The sequence below is a fragment of the Lagenorhynchus albirostris genome, chromosome 15, assembly GCF_949774975.1.
Source record: "Lagenorhynchus albirostris chromosome 15, mLagAlb1.1, whole genome shotgun sequence".
Taxonomy (NCBI): Eukaryota; Metazoa; Chordata; class Mammalia; order Artiodactyla; family Delphinidae; genus Lagenorhynchus; species Lagenorhynchus albirostris.
The window spans coordinates 63495246-63511543 of record NC_083109.1 but is presented as its reverse complement, the minus strand read 5'-3'; the positions used below and the strand labels follow the sequence as shown (position 1 = coordinate 63511543).

General features: G+C 41.4%; 1 pseudogene; it reads left to right on the top strand.

Moving 5' to 3' along the window:
* Positions 1-12714: 12714 nt before the first annotated feature.
* Positions 12715-13158, top strand: LOC132506266 (ubiquitin-conjugating enzyme E2 W-like; annotated as a pseudogene).
* The last annotated feature ends 3140 nt before the right edge of the window (positions 13159-16298 follow it).

The following is a 16298-nucleotide window of genomic DNA, read 5'->3' as shown; positions in this document are numbered from 1 at the left end:
GCCTGGAGCAGTCTACTGTGCTCTACTGCCTCAACCACACACACACACACGCAGGAACACACACACATTTAAGGATGTAAAAGATCAGTTATTTAAGCTATTATCTATACAACAAACATAACCCCGAAGTAAAAATCTAGTGCTATTATAAGAGGACAAGTTAGTTATATGTAGGCAGGAGACAGTAGGCTACTGCTTATTACAATATGGAGACAATGGAATTTTTGAGGATTTGACTCATTAAAAATATTCCTTTAAATCAACAAACGCTAGCAAATAGAATCCAACAGCATAATAAAAGGATTATACACCATGGCCAAGTGGGATTTATCCCAGGAATGCAAGGGTGTCTCAATCTAAGAAAATCAGTCAGTCTGACACAGACTGATAGAATGAAGAAAAAACATGCAATCATCTCAGATGATAACGAAAAGGTATTTGACAAAATCCAACACCCTTTAATGATAAAAAGCTCATAAAACAAGGGATAAAGGAAACTTCCTCAACATAATAGAACGCATTTATGAAAAACCTACAGCTAACATCATACTCAATGGTGAAAGACTGAAAGCTTTTCCTCTAAGACTAGGAACAAGACAAGGATGCATGCTTTTACCACTGATATTCAACACTGTACTAGAAATTCTTGCCAGAGCAATTAGACAAGAAAAAGAAATGAAGGGCATCCAAATTGGAAAAGAAGAAGGAAAATTATCTCTGTTCACAGATGACATGAGCTTATACACAGAAAATCCCCAGAATCGACAAGAAAGCTATGGAGCTAATATAAAATTCATCAAAGTTTCAGGGGATAAAGCAAACACAAGTTGAAATCTATACACTGCAATGAACAATCCAAAAAGGAAATTAAGAAAGCAATCCCATATACAATAGCCTCTAAAATAATAAAATACCTGGGAATAAATTTAACCAAGGAGGTAAAGACTTGTACACCGAAAACTACAAAATATTACTGAAAGTAATTAAAGAAGACCTAAATGAATGAAAAAATATCCTGTGTTCATGGATTGGAAGACTTAATATTGTTAAGATGTCAATATATAGAAAGCGATGTATAGATTCACTGGCCTATCAAAATTATAATGGCCTTTTCTGCAAGAATGAAAAAGCTGTTCCTCAGATTCATATGGATTTGCAAGGGGCTCTCACGAGCCAAAATAATCTTGAAAAATATGAATATTGGTGAACTCATACTTCCCCAAACTTACTACAAATCTATAGTAATTAAAATAGTGTGTTCCTGGCATAAGGATAGACATATAGGCCAATGGAATAGAACTGAGAGCCCAGAAATAAACCATCTATGGCCAATTGATTTTTGACAAGGGTGCCAAGTCTATTCAGTGGGGAAAGAATAGTCTCTTCAACAGCTGGTACTGGGACAACTGGATTTCCACGTGCAAAACAATGAAGTTGGATCCCAATCTCATACCTTAGACAAAAATTAACTCAAAATGGATCAATAACTAAATATGAGCTAAAACCATAAAACCCCTGGAAGAAAACATAGGGGTAAATATTTACGATCTTGGATTTAGCACCAGATTCTTAGATATGATACCAAAAGCACTAGCAAGAAAAGACATAAGTTGTGTCTTTTCTTGTGTGTGTGTGTGTCTGTGTGTGTGTGTGTCTGTGTGTATGTCTGTGTGTGTATGCATATCTCCAGGATTAGGGGAGGACAAACAACAAGAACAATAGGTTTTTAGAGCACCTTACTGAGATGAATCACAGTTCAGATGTGAAACAATGCCAAGAAGATGTGTAGGTCATTTTCAGTATATTGACATCTTAACAATATTTAGTCTTCCAATCAATGCACACAGGATGTTTTTGAATTTATTAAAATACTGAAACCTAGAGACAATAAGTGATTTATTCAAGATCATACAAAAACATATGGGAAACTATCAATTGGAACCCGGTTGAGTTCCCTTTCCCAGGACCCAAAGCTGAATTCTCTCTCCCGGGGAGTGCTAGGACAATTATTCATTTGTAATTTGTTATAATTCAGGCAAGTGTTGGTCTCTGGTTTCCCCTGTTCTTGAGAAGTGTAAACAGTGTGAGGAAAAGGTTGCAAAGAGAATGCTTAAACTACTGAGAATAAAATTGCTTTTTAGCATACTTCGGCACTTTAGAAGAATCCATTCATATATTAAGAATGAGTATGTTAATTGCAAGCTATTCTTGTGTATCCTTGAGGAATCTCTATCGGGCAAGCCTCATTTGAATTACTTTCTTCCTTCAGCAAACATCCATACTTGAGACTTACTGATTTTTGGTTCGGAGTCTGAAATACCAAGAATTTTTTGTAAAGACAAAGTGACGAAGGTAGAATGAGAAGGGAACGAATTAGCATTTACTGAATCTCTAATGTGCCAGGCAAGGGAGCCCTTGTTCTCAGCTCATGCCTTAAGCAAGTAGGGGTCAGCTCTTCAGCAGATTAGCCCCCCTGAAAACAAATGGATCCAACTCCCCAACACAGTAAAAAGAAAGGGATATTTTACTGGAGTCCCGTGGATGGTGAAGGGAGAGGTTTTACATCAGACACTGCATGCAGCATGAAAATCCCCTTCAAACGCCTGTTGGTTTTTTTTTTCACCAAAATCTTCTCTCCTCGCCAGTTGCCTCATCTTTCTCTCCCCTCTTCCCCTGAAGCGTTACAAAGAAATGTCTTCTGTTGTCCTGAGCAATTCAGCTGCGCCTCTAGATTGTAAGCATCACTCAGGAGGATAAAAGCCAGGTTGTTAGCGGAACAGTGACGATCAAAACTATTTTTGCTGGTCATGTACCTGCATGCATGTGTACGTTTGTGCTAGGTGATTCTCACTTCACCTGGAATCACTTCCATTATCTCCTTTGCTCTTTAAAATAAACCTCGTCCCATTTTTATGGGAGAAAAGACAGAACAATTTGGTAACTTGTCTAAGGCTGCATACCTTGTCTGTGGGGGAAGCCGTGATGGACAGGCCTGATTCCAATATTCATGATGTGAAAGGCTGGTCCCAGAAACAGAAGGCCATGGAAAGGGCTTTCTTTTTTCTTTTCTTTTCTTTTCTTTCTTTTTTCTGCGGTACGCGGGCCTCTCACTGTTGTGGCCTCTCCTGTTGCGGAGCACAGGCTCCGGACGCGCAGGCTCAGCGGCCATGGCTCACGGGCCCAGCCTCTCCGCGGTATGTGGGATCTTCCCGGACCAGGGCATGAACCCGTGACCCCTGCATAGGCAGGCGGACTCTCAACCACTGCGCCACCAGGGAAGCCCGAGGGCTTTCTTGATTGCCATAGCAGTGGGTGAATTCTCGTCTCTACCATATTGGACCTGCTTCAGTGGGCCCGAAGTGAGTGGTGGCCAGCCATGTTACTCAAGAAACTTGTAGTTTAAGCAGGGTTAGCAAACTATAGTCAGTGGACCACCTCCAACTTGCTGCAGGTAAATAAAGTTTTACTGACACATAAGAGGCCTGTTCCTTTACATATTTTTTATGACTGTTTTTGCACTACAGTGGCTGATTAGAGTAGTTGAGAGACTGAATGCTGTCTGGAGGAGGCGGCATGGGGTCTCTGTCACAACTACTGAATGGGGCAAATGATTACTACCTGGCCCTATGCAAGAAGCGTGTACCACTTCCTGGTCTAGAGAGTTGACTGACAGATAAACTGGAAATTGAACACCAGAGCTCAGTGAGCTATGGGACTTCCCTTGAGTGGAACTCTGTTGTAAAACCACTCACAAAGGATCAGCAGCCCTCCATTTCCCCATTCTCCACAATGTCCTTAAGACCTGGAAAATAACTCATTAATGAATCAAGTCAGCGTAGTAAGTTAGTACTTGCTATGTGCCAAGCTCAGTCATAGTGCTGTGGATAGAGCTGTTAGCGAAACAGACCGAAAAATGAGAGTGGAATGTGGGAGGGACAAAGGCCCCAGGGATGGGTGCCAAGGGAGAGCTTGGAGCAAGGTGCTAGATTGGGGGTGGGGGGTGGGGGAAACGCGGGGACTGAGGCACCTCTTGGAGGCTCTTGGGCGATTTCATGCCAAGTAGAGTGGGCAGCCACTGAGAACTTTTAAGCAGAGTGGAAGGTGGCATGATCTGATCTAAAGTGGTCCCTCTGACCACTCTGTAGTGAATGGATTATTGCAGGTTGGGGGTGGGAGCAGGGAGAAAGGAGGATGCTTTTTGGCTAGTTATGAGGCATGAATTGGGGTTAGCTTGTGAAGGCTGGCAACAAGGGAGATGGAGGGAACCGTCTGGATTGGAGCTAGATCTGGAGTTAGAGCTAAGTGGACTCTAGGATGGTTAAAATACAGAGGGGATCCAAGCAAAGAAGCCCAAAGCTTGCCACGCCTCTCCAGAGAACTGAGGATGCTGTGGCAAGTTGTAATGGGATTGATCATGATTCTTACCTGCTGCCCACCCACACGGGCAGGGTGGAGGCAGCAGGCAGCGCCCAGGTACCCCTGGAAACGAGGATGCCATTTTGTTCCCCACAGGCTCTTCACCACCACCCCCATACCCCCACTGCAGACACAGGCAGATGCAGCATCAAAATAAATGAATCGCCTTGTGCAGGGCAGCTGGCCTCCTCGCAAAAGGATGGATAGGACTGGTTAGAGAGAGCCTGACACTTGTGTTGCGGATCCATTAGTGTCAGCCACAGGTTAATTCTGAGCAATTTCCAGGTGATCCAATAATTCATTAAACTGATGAAAACAAGTCTTTGGAAAATCGAGCCAGTGACAGATAGTAAGCCAATGATTTATTGTCTGGAGAGGAATAAGTGTCTTCTGTTCCATTCCTCAGTCTGTTGAGTGAATCGAAGTGTGCAGGAAGTACAAGATAGGTGTGAATTCCACTTAATGGGCATCGTTTCGGCCCAGCGTGGCGTGCCCTTCATACTGCTTGTTTCATCCAGTATTTAGGTGGAAGGAGGCATGACGTAGAAGGAAGATATGGAAACTGGGATCAGGCAAAGCTGAATGTCTGCTCTGCCGGTTCCTGGCTCCTGTGACCTTGGGCGAGCCACCTCACACTTCTGAGCCTCCATCTGGTTCACCTCTTCAACTGGGCTCATAATATATTCTCTCCTGTACTCAGGGGTGGCTGTAGTAAATGAACATGATGGAGCACAGTGCCTAGGACATCACTGGGGTCTCCATACATAGTGATGACAAAGATGGGTGAGCTTCTCCCTTTAATGGACATACAACTCAGTGTGAACATTCATACTGCTGCTGCAAGAATGTTCAGAATGCTGACTTAGACCTGCAAGGACGGCAAAGTTTCCCAAGGTAAAGTCATTGGGAAAAAGTGGAAAATCAGAAGACTAGGAATATGAGTGATGGGATTTGGCGGGTGCTAGTGAATGGGAAGCAAAGTGTCCTAGAAGAATTAGTGATGGACAACTTGGGACCTTCTTTCCAAGGGGCAGTGGAGGGGGTGAGTGGTGTGAAGGAAAGTGTCATGCTTAGAAAATGCTATTGCAGTTGGTTTGATGTCTATATGGAGAAAGTAGTATCTAAACTTGGACTTATAACATCTTAGATGTAGAAGAAATCTCAGAAATGAAGGAAGAACTGATGTTCCTCAATCCTTGTAGTTTTGGCTATTCACCATCCTTTTCACCATCCGGTGACAGCATTTCTATATTCCTCAGGGGCCCACTCCTTCCAAGGTGCATACATATCCCATTTTCTATATATGTCCTTTCATCTTTTACCAGTGTGAAGTGTGTCATAGCCATAGCAAGTCTAGAAAGGAATTGTGACCTTCCTCTGCTGAAAATACCTAAAAGCCACAAAGATGCCTGAAAAAGATGCTTACCATGGATTACTGTTACCATAAGTAGATCCCTACTCTAACAAAGTACATTTAGAGGTTTATGGGTATCTGTTGGAAATCTGTTAGAAAAACCCTAGTTTTTCTAGGAGACCATAGACCCTAAGAACCTTCAAGAGGAACTCTGAGCTTTGGCATTCTCATAGTGTGTATAAGGCTTTAACTTTGTCTTCTCAAAACTGAAAATTAGCTTGAAATCAGAGAAGGCCTGGAAATGCTTAGAGCATAATCCAACCCTGCCCCCGCCCCCCACACACTTTGGAGGTGTGTCCCTAAGTAGTCACCAGTTCTTCCTGTAAGAGCTGTATATTTTTCTGATCTACTGATGTTAGATTTATCCACGTGACTTGCTCTGGCCAATGGCATATGAGTAGATGTAATGTAAACCATGTTCAAGCAAAAGTTTTAAGACTGTGTGTTTTTATCAGGTCTCTTGAGGCTTTGACAGGGACTGTTCCTTCAATCTGGGTCCTGAAATGAGAAGATATGTGGAACAGAGCTGTAGCAGACCTGTGACTACCAGCATATAAAGAGATGGTGAAAAAAACCTAAGTTGTTGTAAGCCACTGAGATTTTGGGGTTGCTTGTTACACAGCATAACCTATTAAATCTAACTGATACAGGAGGTAAGAGGGGTCATTGGCTAAAGAGCTGTTTGTTAAACATTTTAATAGAGGCCAGAGATTAGTTTCTCATGCTAAACTTAAACTTACTCCTATGGAATATTGATTGCTTCTACTCTTTCCACTGTTTTGGGAGTTTGGTGACCCAGTGGATCTGATTTTTCAGGCTGATTATGTGCACATGTGAAGTGTGTGTGTGATGAAGCTTCCCAGACTCAGCTCATGTCAGAAGGACACTTGATCCTGCTTAAAGCCAGCATGGACTCAGCCTTTAGGAGCTGTGTTTCCCAAAGCGATTATAGGTAATCAGAGGTTCATTATTCAGGGGCTGATTATTCCACCTCATTTCTTCTTTTATTATAGATCTAGACCATCTCATTTACATGAGCTCTACTCTTCAATCGTGACAGCAAGAAGCTAAGGGAGAAGCCCAAAGCCACGTCTCTGCCTGCTGACTCATTGCTGTGGCAGAAGTGAGCCATCAGTACCTTCCAGGCACTGTCTTGGCACTGATTAGATATGATCTAGTTTAATCTTTATGGCCATCCATGAGATAAGTGTTACTATCTCCATTTTACGGATGACAAAACTGAGACTGATACGTTAAACCACTTGCCCAGAATCACACAACCGGTGGTAGAGCTGGAATATAGAATCAGGTATTTATCTGTGTTTTCATGACTTCAGTTAGTACCAAAAAAAATCCAAAACTGATTTAAATGAAGGATAAAGTCAAATGACATGAAAACAGTACCTATGTACCAGGTAGCAGTTGGGCTGGAGAGCTCCTATAATAATGTGATGGAAAAACGTGAAGCTAAGAGGCAAACTCACAAATCTGAGACCACAGGGAGAGGGAACAAGATAAACCAACAATGAGCACCAGTCTTTTTTGTTTTTTGTCCACTGTATGTAAATTGGCTCCTTGAGAACATCTTGCAGAAAGTGGCAGGAATAGAGGGTAAGCAGACTCTGTTTCTATCTTGGGAGGTTCCTCTTTCCTTCAACATGAAAAAGCAATAGCTTTTGTTTAACCCCCTAAACAGTTTACTCTTATACCTCATGCAATGTGAAACTGAGAAATGGGTGACGGTGTACTTTGAACAGTAATATTGTCCTCAGCTGGTGCTATTAGTGATGCGACAGAGGTATTTAATTAATTACCACTGATATATGTTTGTGCTAATTTATGAGACTGGTTAGCTTGCACATTGCATCTGAACTCTTGCCTGCCGAGAGAGCTTCCTGAATACAAAGCAATTCCTAACTTGAAGCTAAAGAAAGAATGAAAGAAATCCTAGAATATTTTAAGTTTGGCAAGTCCTGATGGGTGACTTCTCAGTGGTTCTCCACCAAGGGAGATTCTGTCCTCCACGAGGGACATATGGCAATGTCTGGAGACATCTATGGTTATCACAGTGGAGGTGGGAGTTCAGGGAGGGTTACTACTGGCATCTAGTGGGTAGAAGCCAGTGAAGCTGCTAAACATCCTACTGTGCACAGGACAGCCTCCACCACAAAGAATGATCTGGTCCCAAATGTCAGTAGCGTTAAGGTTGAGAAATCGTGACCTAGCTTACTACACCTGCTTTAACCAACATCCAGAGAGGGAAAGGGGCTCACTTGAGGTCACACAGCAACTTGATGGTAGAACTGGGCAGCAGAATGATCTGCAGTTGTTAGAAGCACAGACTCTGGAGTCCAAAGGTGTGGCTCCCAATCGTGGATATGACTCTCACTAACTTGGGAAACTTGGGCAAGTTACTTAGCTGTGCCTCAGTGACCTTGCCCAGAAAATTGGGATAATGAAGGTGTCCACTAATAGGTTTTTGAGGGTAATCCAATGAGGCAAAGCACGTATAGACTTGGCGTAGGACGTGTGCTTTATTTATTGTTAGAATTCTGTACCTTTTTATCAGCAAGATTCACTGTAAGCTAAGATGCATTATTATAACGATTATAAATATAGGACAAGAAACGTCCATGCAAACCTTGTTAGCTCCTTCTCTGTCCAGTGGGGGAGAGGCCTCTAAGTTACCAAGAACCACTTACTTCTGTGGTGACTCTGTCTCATGATGCAAGGAGGTGGTAATGGCTCTGAAGTGTGTATGCAACAGCACGGGAACATTTTTCTTCTTTAGTTTGATAACCTCAGCACTCCCACTCTCCTTTATAAAGTGGTGGACAGCATGGTGGGCTGAGTAATGCTCCTCTGCCCCCAAAAGATACCCAAGTCCTAATCCCTGGATCCAGTGAATGTTCCTTTATGCAGCAAGGGGAGTTTTGCAGCTCTGATAAGGATCTTGGAGGGGGTGGGGGATGATCCTGGATTATCTGGGTGGGTCCTACATGTAATCACTAGGGTCCTTATAGAAGGGAGGCAGGAAGGTCAAAGGAGCAACAAGATGAGCTGGTGATAGAGGCAGAGGGAGAAAAGGCCATGTGATACAGGGCCACAAGCCAAGGAGTTGAGGACAGCCTCTAGAAGCTGAAAAAGGCAAGGGAGCAGACTCTTTCTCAGCGCCAACAGAAGAAACTAACTCTGCAGACACCGTGACTTTAGCCTGTAAGACTCACTTCAGACTTCTGACCTTCAGAACAGTAAGAGAATACATTTGTTTGAAGCCACTCAATGTGTGGTCACCTGTTACAGAAGCAACAGGAAACGAATACAGAGGGCTGTTATGGGGAGGGGGGGCACAACTGCATAGGGGGCGAGACCCCCTTCTGGGGAGATGCTGACCCCTTCATACCTGAGGTTCAAGGTTATAGGATATCTCTGCTGACTCATGTGGTCCTGACTGAGGTCACCACAAACCATGAGAGCCGGGGTAGGAGTGAGCAGCTGGGAGACTCACCACAGAGGCAGGGAGAAGCTGGACTGGGGTTGGGGGCTGAGACCAGGCTGTCATTGGGGGGCAGGTTGGTTCTGTGAGAGTTTGAGGCCGTGGCTGAGACCTTTCTAGAACCAGATGCCCTGACACTGCAGATGTAGGTTAGGAACCAAGGCCTCTGACATGAAAAACTTGGAACAGATGTTGTCCTAACAGGGGTGAGATGACTATAGATGGTGGACCTGAGAAACCCCGGCCTGGGGTGCGTGGGGTCAATGCCCAGCAAAAGCACAGGGTGGGCTTGTAATGACCACACCTGAACAGCATCACCATGAGGGCAGGAGATGCAGTGAGAGAGGAAGAAAATGGAACCACACGTGGTTTCCAGCAAATTATCAGGTGAAGCTGAGGCGGACAGCATCCTCTCTTGCTATAAACATAGAGTTAGGCAGGATAACACATCATAAAAACATGAGGATACCCACCCAAACTTAAAAGCCAGAGAGGAAACTCACCAGGGGCCAGAAATGAAGAAAGAGATGAAAGAGATGGGCAGTGCCTGGGGGTTTGAGATCTGCTTATGGACTAGAAGGACTGGCCTGGGGTTTGAACCAGAATAAGAGAAGTGAACTCAGGCCGATGGAAGGCTGGGAGGATGCTGCCTGAAGTTTAGAGCAGTGGCGCTCCTCGGAGTAGCACTGCCTCTTGGGGGGCATGTGGGAGGATTTAGGGCGTTTTTATTTCTTTTTTACATCTTTATTGGAGTATAATTGCTTTACAGTGTTGTGTTAGTTTCTGCTGTATAACAAAGTGAATCAGCTATATGCATACGTATATCCCCATATCCCCTCCCTCTTGTGTCTCCTTCCCACCCTCCCTACCCCACCCCTCTAGGTGGTCACAAAGCACTGAGCTGATCTCCCTGTGCTATGCAGCTCCTCACACCGGTCAGAATGGCCATCATGAAAAAAATCTACAAACAATAAATGCTGGAGAGGGTGCAGAGAAAAGGGAACCCTCTTGCACTGTTGGTGGAATGTAAATTGATACAGCCGCTATGGAGAACAGTATGGAGGTTCCTTAAAGAACTAAAAATAGAACTACTATACTACTTTGTCCCCTGCCCCACCCACCCACCCAGGGGACATGTGGCAGTGTCTGGAGACATCTGTGATTGCCACAGTGGTGGGGGAGGAAGACTTGCTCCTGGCACCTAGTGGGTGGAGGCCAGGATGCTGCTAACTTCCTAGTGCACGGAACAGACCCCAACAAGGAATTGTTTGGCGCCCCATGTCAATAAGGCTGGAGTTGAGAAAGCCTCGTGTAAAGAGTAAATGTTGTGAGATCATGCTCGAAAAGAGCTGGCCTGACTCCTGGCTCACGGAAGGTGCTCAGGAATTAGAAACTTTTTTCTAGAGCTTAACCATCTGCTGGGGTAGCTGTTTCCAGACCTGGGGAATGAGCTGGGGCCTGGGAAGGAAGGGAACAACACTACCATCATTAACTGTTATTCTTTTTACCACCACTGTTGTTGTTATGGTTATTGCTAGTGACTGGTATTTGTTGAGATCCTCTGGAATCCTGTTTTCAGTGCTTTCCATGTAATGACCGTCAAAAACTCCACAAAGTTCCTGCAGTAGGTCTTATTATTACGTCAGTTTCACAGAGAAGGAAACTGAGTGCCTGTCTTAATCTGTTCAGGCTGCTCTAACATGGAGGAAGCTCCCTGGAGTCCCTATTATAAAGGCACTTATCCTATTCGTGGGGGCTCCACCCTCATGACCCAGTCACCTCCCAAAGACCCCACCTCCTAATGCCATCATTAGGGGGTTAGGTTTCACCTTATGAATTTTGAGGCGGGACACAAACATTCAGTCTCTAACAGTACCTGTACATGAGGGGCTGGTCACAGAGCGCTCATACGTCTGCTGTTTACATAGCTGTTCACAGGGTTTTTTCAAAGTGCTTCTCTGAGGATTTCAATGCTCAGGAAACAAGATCCTCTCCTGATCCATCGGTGCTTCTCCAAATGATCATGGGACCTTCCTATGGGGTGGAGAGAGGAATTTAACATCTCAGTTACATCTCCCAGGGTTCAGAGAGGTTAAGTCATGTGCCTAAGGTCACACAGCTGGTAAGTGAGAGAGCTCTGCTTGTGACCACAGAGACAAATTCCACTCCAGAAGTCACAGGAACTGCTGATGTTCTGTTTGTCCTGGACCACATTCTGCGGGTAGCTAGGAGTGAGGGAGTGAGGCTAGGCGTATGCAAGGACCTGCTTGCATTCCAGCTGTAGTCTTTACTGCCTGAATCAGGCAGGTGGCTTTTAATCACTCACTACCTGTGGCACCCCCTGGGCTGTGAGAGACGCTTATTCCTCTCATCTTAATTAATTTTCAGCTGCTGTTTTTGTTTTTTATTCCCCCTGTTGACAAACTGAGTTTCTACACTACTTGTCTCAAACTTCCTTGGTTTCCCTGCAATGTCTAACATGTTATTGGGAAACGAGAAAAAGAGGGAAACAAAGCATTTCTTCAGTTTTAAGCGTATATATATTTCAGTAGATGCTCATTTATTTCCAGATTTTGTATTTGTGAATTTGCTTACTCGCTATAATTTTTTCATCATCCCCAAATGAAAACTTGCAGTACTTTGGTGGTTATTTGCAGCCATGCACAGAGTTGCAAAAAATTCCAGTCATTCAACGTGCACATTCCCAGCTGATGTGCACAGCTTTGATGGGACAACCAGGCTTTGTTGTTGCAGTTCTCACACTGCAAACAGGTGCTCTTTTTGAAGTCTGTTTAGCACTACTGCTATTTGCTTTTTTGTCCTTTTTATTGGTGAGTTCGCTGTTTAAAATGGTCTCCAAGTAAACAGCTGAAGTGCTGTCTGGTGTTCCTAAGTGCAGTAAGGCTGGGACATGCCTTATGGAGAGAACAGCTAGATAACAGGCAGGGGTCATAGTGCTGCTGGCCCTGAGACCAACATTAATGAATCAACATTAATATGAAAAGGCTTTTAAACAGAAACACACTTAAAACAAAGTTCTGTATTGATTATTCGATGAAAATGCTGTGACCAGAGGTTTACAGGAACCTAACCTGTATTTCCCCTGAGAACAATGGTTCAGTGTTCGCTAAATCTGTGTTCTCAAAACTTTACGGTACATGACTCTTGTGAATAATGCACCTTTTTTGGTCTCAGTTTATGTTCCCAGCAGTCTGTAAGGTAGGTACCATTCCACTCAACAGTTGAAGACACTGCATCTCCGAGAGGCTTAGCAGGTTGCCTGTGGTCACACAAAACTAGAAATCAAACCCAGTTCTGCCAGAATGAATCATCCACGCTCTTTCTATAAAATTTTGCTGATTCTAGAATTTGCTGGTTGAATTGAATCATGTTGAACATTCAAAAGCACCTCATTGATGGCATCAATGCAGAACGACTACAAAAAGAACCGTTGGCTTTGCAAAATGACCCACCTCCCGGAATGACTTTAAATGAAAAGAGTGTTCAAAATTCATTTACACAGTGGATTGTAGATATGGAAGGAGCACCAGGTACCTTATATGAAGGGGAAAAATTTCAACTTCTATTTAAGTTTAGTAGTTGATATCCTTTTGACTCTCCTCAGAGATGACCACCAGAATTCTTTTTATGTTCGAACATGTAACAAGAATCCAAAGAAAACAAAATGGTGGTATCATGATGATACTTGTTGATGCCACTGTTATCATCCTCCTAGCAGAAGATAGTCCTACTGAGAAAATGAGCACTTTGATCATTCAGTCTTTGAACTTTAACCTTTGACTGGAAATGACCTATAGACAAAGAAGACTACTTCCTTTTACTGCATTTTTACTTGTGTGCATTCTGGGCGCATGTTGATCGCTGGTTCAGTCCAGGCAACTGACATGCTTTTATTAGTCATACGGTATTGATGCAGGTGTCAGGAAATGTCAAATATAATTCCATTTTTAATTTTTATTTTTTTAAGATTTTGGAAAAGTTCCAGGTCTTCATGTACTGTGCAATAACAATGACTTCCTTGGAGGTTTTGGGACGTTCATTGCCGGCAACGGACGTTGCAACAGGAAAAATTTTCATCAACTCCTGCCACCCAATGATTAATGCATGATAGGGCCTATGAAATGAACTTATCCATTAGAGTGGGATTATAAATAAAGTGAGGGATCCAACGTTACTTTGAAAGCCACCCAACTGCTTATATTTGGATTCTATGCACTGTGAACCTAAGGTTAACAGCATGAATTAACATGCGTTTTTAAAGGACTGTAATGAAAGATCATTGCGTATTTATTGAATTGTTTATATCTGCTGTCAAATTGTTTTGACATGGACGCTTTTCAAGTAACATTGGCAGAGAGGTAGAATACGTTATCCCTCTGGTGAAAATGAATTCATCTGTTGTATACAGTTCCTCAATCTCTGAAGTAAAGGTAATATAGGGTATTGTAAAGTAAATATAGTATTTATAGTAAAGTAAAGGTAATATAGGGTATGAATGGTTTAATAAAGGCTTTATTTTGTAAGAAAAATGACAGTGATGATTAAACTGCTGCAGTCCATAATTTGGGCTTGTTATTTGTACATTAACGATTTTTTTCCCAAGTAGATTACACTCTGTTACTTCCTCCTAGCCATCAGCATTAAGCCCTGCTGCCTAAACACTATTTCATTTATTTATGTTTGGAAAATCCATAAACATTTTTGTCTGCAATTTTGTTTCTTTTGTTATGTTTTAAGTCAAGTTTGAATGTTACAATACTTTAACTGAAAAACTTTTGTCAAGTTTTTCCTTGTAAATTTTCTTTATTTGTAAGCATCATCTTGTCCTTCAATCCTGTTCCCTAAAATAAGGAATACATTTTGACAGAGGCTTAATGTTTTAACAAAGGAGTGTGGACATTTTTATTTTAAAATTTAGGTAAAAGTACACTATAGAATATGGCATGTTTGCTTATTTGTCTCACACAACCATACAGTTTTGTTCTGGAGGGATTTGTTTTGTTTTGTTTTGCTTTGCTTTGTTGGTATTTAAGACTTTGCTTACAGCTAGATAATATTTTTCTATAGAAAAAAGTTTTTTTGAAGGGTCCAGCTCTCAGTACCATGTAAGTTAATGATACTTAACTAGGTTCTCTTTTTTAAAAAGCAATTAATGTATTTTATAAGTTATCTTTTCACATATGCAAAATCTGTTTCTACTACAACGTTACTTTTACTAATGCCTATTGTTGCACTCTTTTTGACATATCCTGCAGTGAATATATGAATCAATTTGGCCTTAAAAATGAAAGCCAGTTGGCTAAAAGGTTTGAAATATGTACCCCGGCAAAACCTTCCAATCAATAATTGGCAAAGAATATTTTACAAATTGTTTTTAATCTCTGTATAGATGACATTTTGCAGCTTTGTACATGTTAATTAAAAGTGTATAATTTTATACTCTAAAAGGATAATTGTTGAACTCAGGGTGGGTAGACTTCTAAAATATGTCTGCTATAGAAATAACTGGAAAAAAATTTTAAACTATGGCCAGCCACCATACTGTGGACACTGTTTATACTGTTAGTTAGCAACTACCACTGTTTAAACTTAGAAGCATTTTGTTCTTGACTAGATGTACCTAAGTTCTCACAGTAGTAGTCTCTACCAGTATTATTAATTGGCTGATTCAACCAAGACAAAAAAATGTTTTTTGGAATGCTTTGAACTACTCTTAGTTTTTAACTGCTTTTTAATATGAAAATTGCAGCTGTAAATTATGTATTTTTCATATTTTACGTAACTGCTCTAAACTACTGATTCACTTGATCATTCTCTGGATGGGGTAGGGGGTCTCTCTCCGTACTGCTGGTCCTCTTACTAAAACCCTTTTATAAAGAAATGACCTGTGACATTTATTCACCAAAGGAATTAATATACCAGGTCAAAGATTAACAATGCTACTGTATAGATTAATAGGTCATACATAGCCTCAATTGAGTTTTTTAATACAAATAATAGTATTTTAACTTACCTCTCTCTCTACATAGAGATACCGTACAATAAATTAAAATGACACAGAGGAAAGTAAAGGAAAACCAAATAATTTTGGTACATTTTATGGTTTAAGGAGAAGAAGATAGGATGAAATATCCTAAAATATAGAAGCACCAACCATTCAAAATTTGCAATCTGATAACACCTTATGCATTACTTCCTTGAACTTAGGAATCATTGAAAACTCCTGTACACTTAGATTTAATTAAGTTAATTTTAAATGTTAAGTTACATAATTGAAAGACATGTTTACCTGAGTCATTGCTTAAGAGAGGGCAATTAACAGTTTTGTAATAATAAAAAGAATATTTCTCTGTACTGCATTGTTGAATGACAACCAGAATAAGAAAGTGTACATGGGAACATGTTACTTCCCTCTTCCCTGCATTCCCTCTGTGAGGCACTATCTGCTGCATAGGTCTACAGAATTATACCTTCAGATTTAGGACAATATGTACTCTCTTCTTTTTTATTTATTTATTTTAAGGTCATTCTTCCGGTTTGCCAAATTCTGTTAAGGCAGTGATACATTCAGTTCCTTATTTTGCATGAACTTGGTATCCTTTCAAAAAAAAAATTATGTCAAGTAGGTAATTAATACCATAGATTTTAAAGAGAGAAACGGTTTTCAGTTTTTTAAGATAAATTTTTAAAAATAAATTTTACGGCTGTTCTCTTAAGGAATTTAATATTCATCTCTAAAGGACTTACTTGTAATGTACAAATTCCTCTTTTTTAGCTAGCAGGGAAATAAGGCTTTTTTTAAATTCTTGGGAGAAAATGCTAAAAATAGCTTTTATATAGAGTTCATCTGGAGAAAGATTGTAATACTTATTGTTTTGACTAGGTATATAAATATTTGGTATAAAGTAACTAGAATAGTTTACTACTTTTTCCCTTCTGAAATTTTAACTA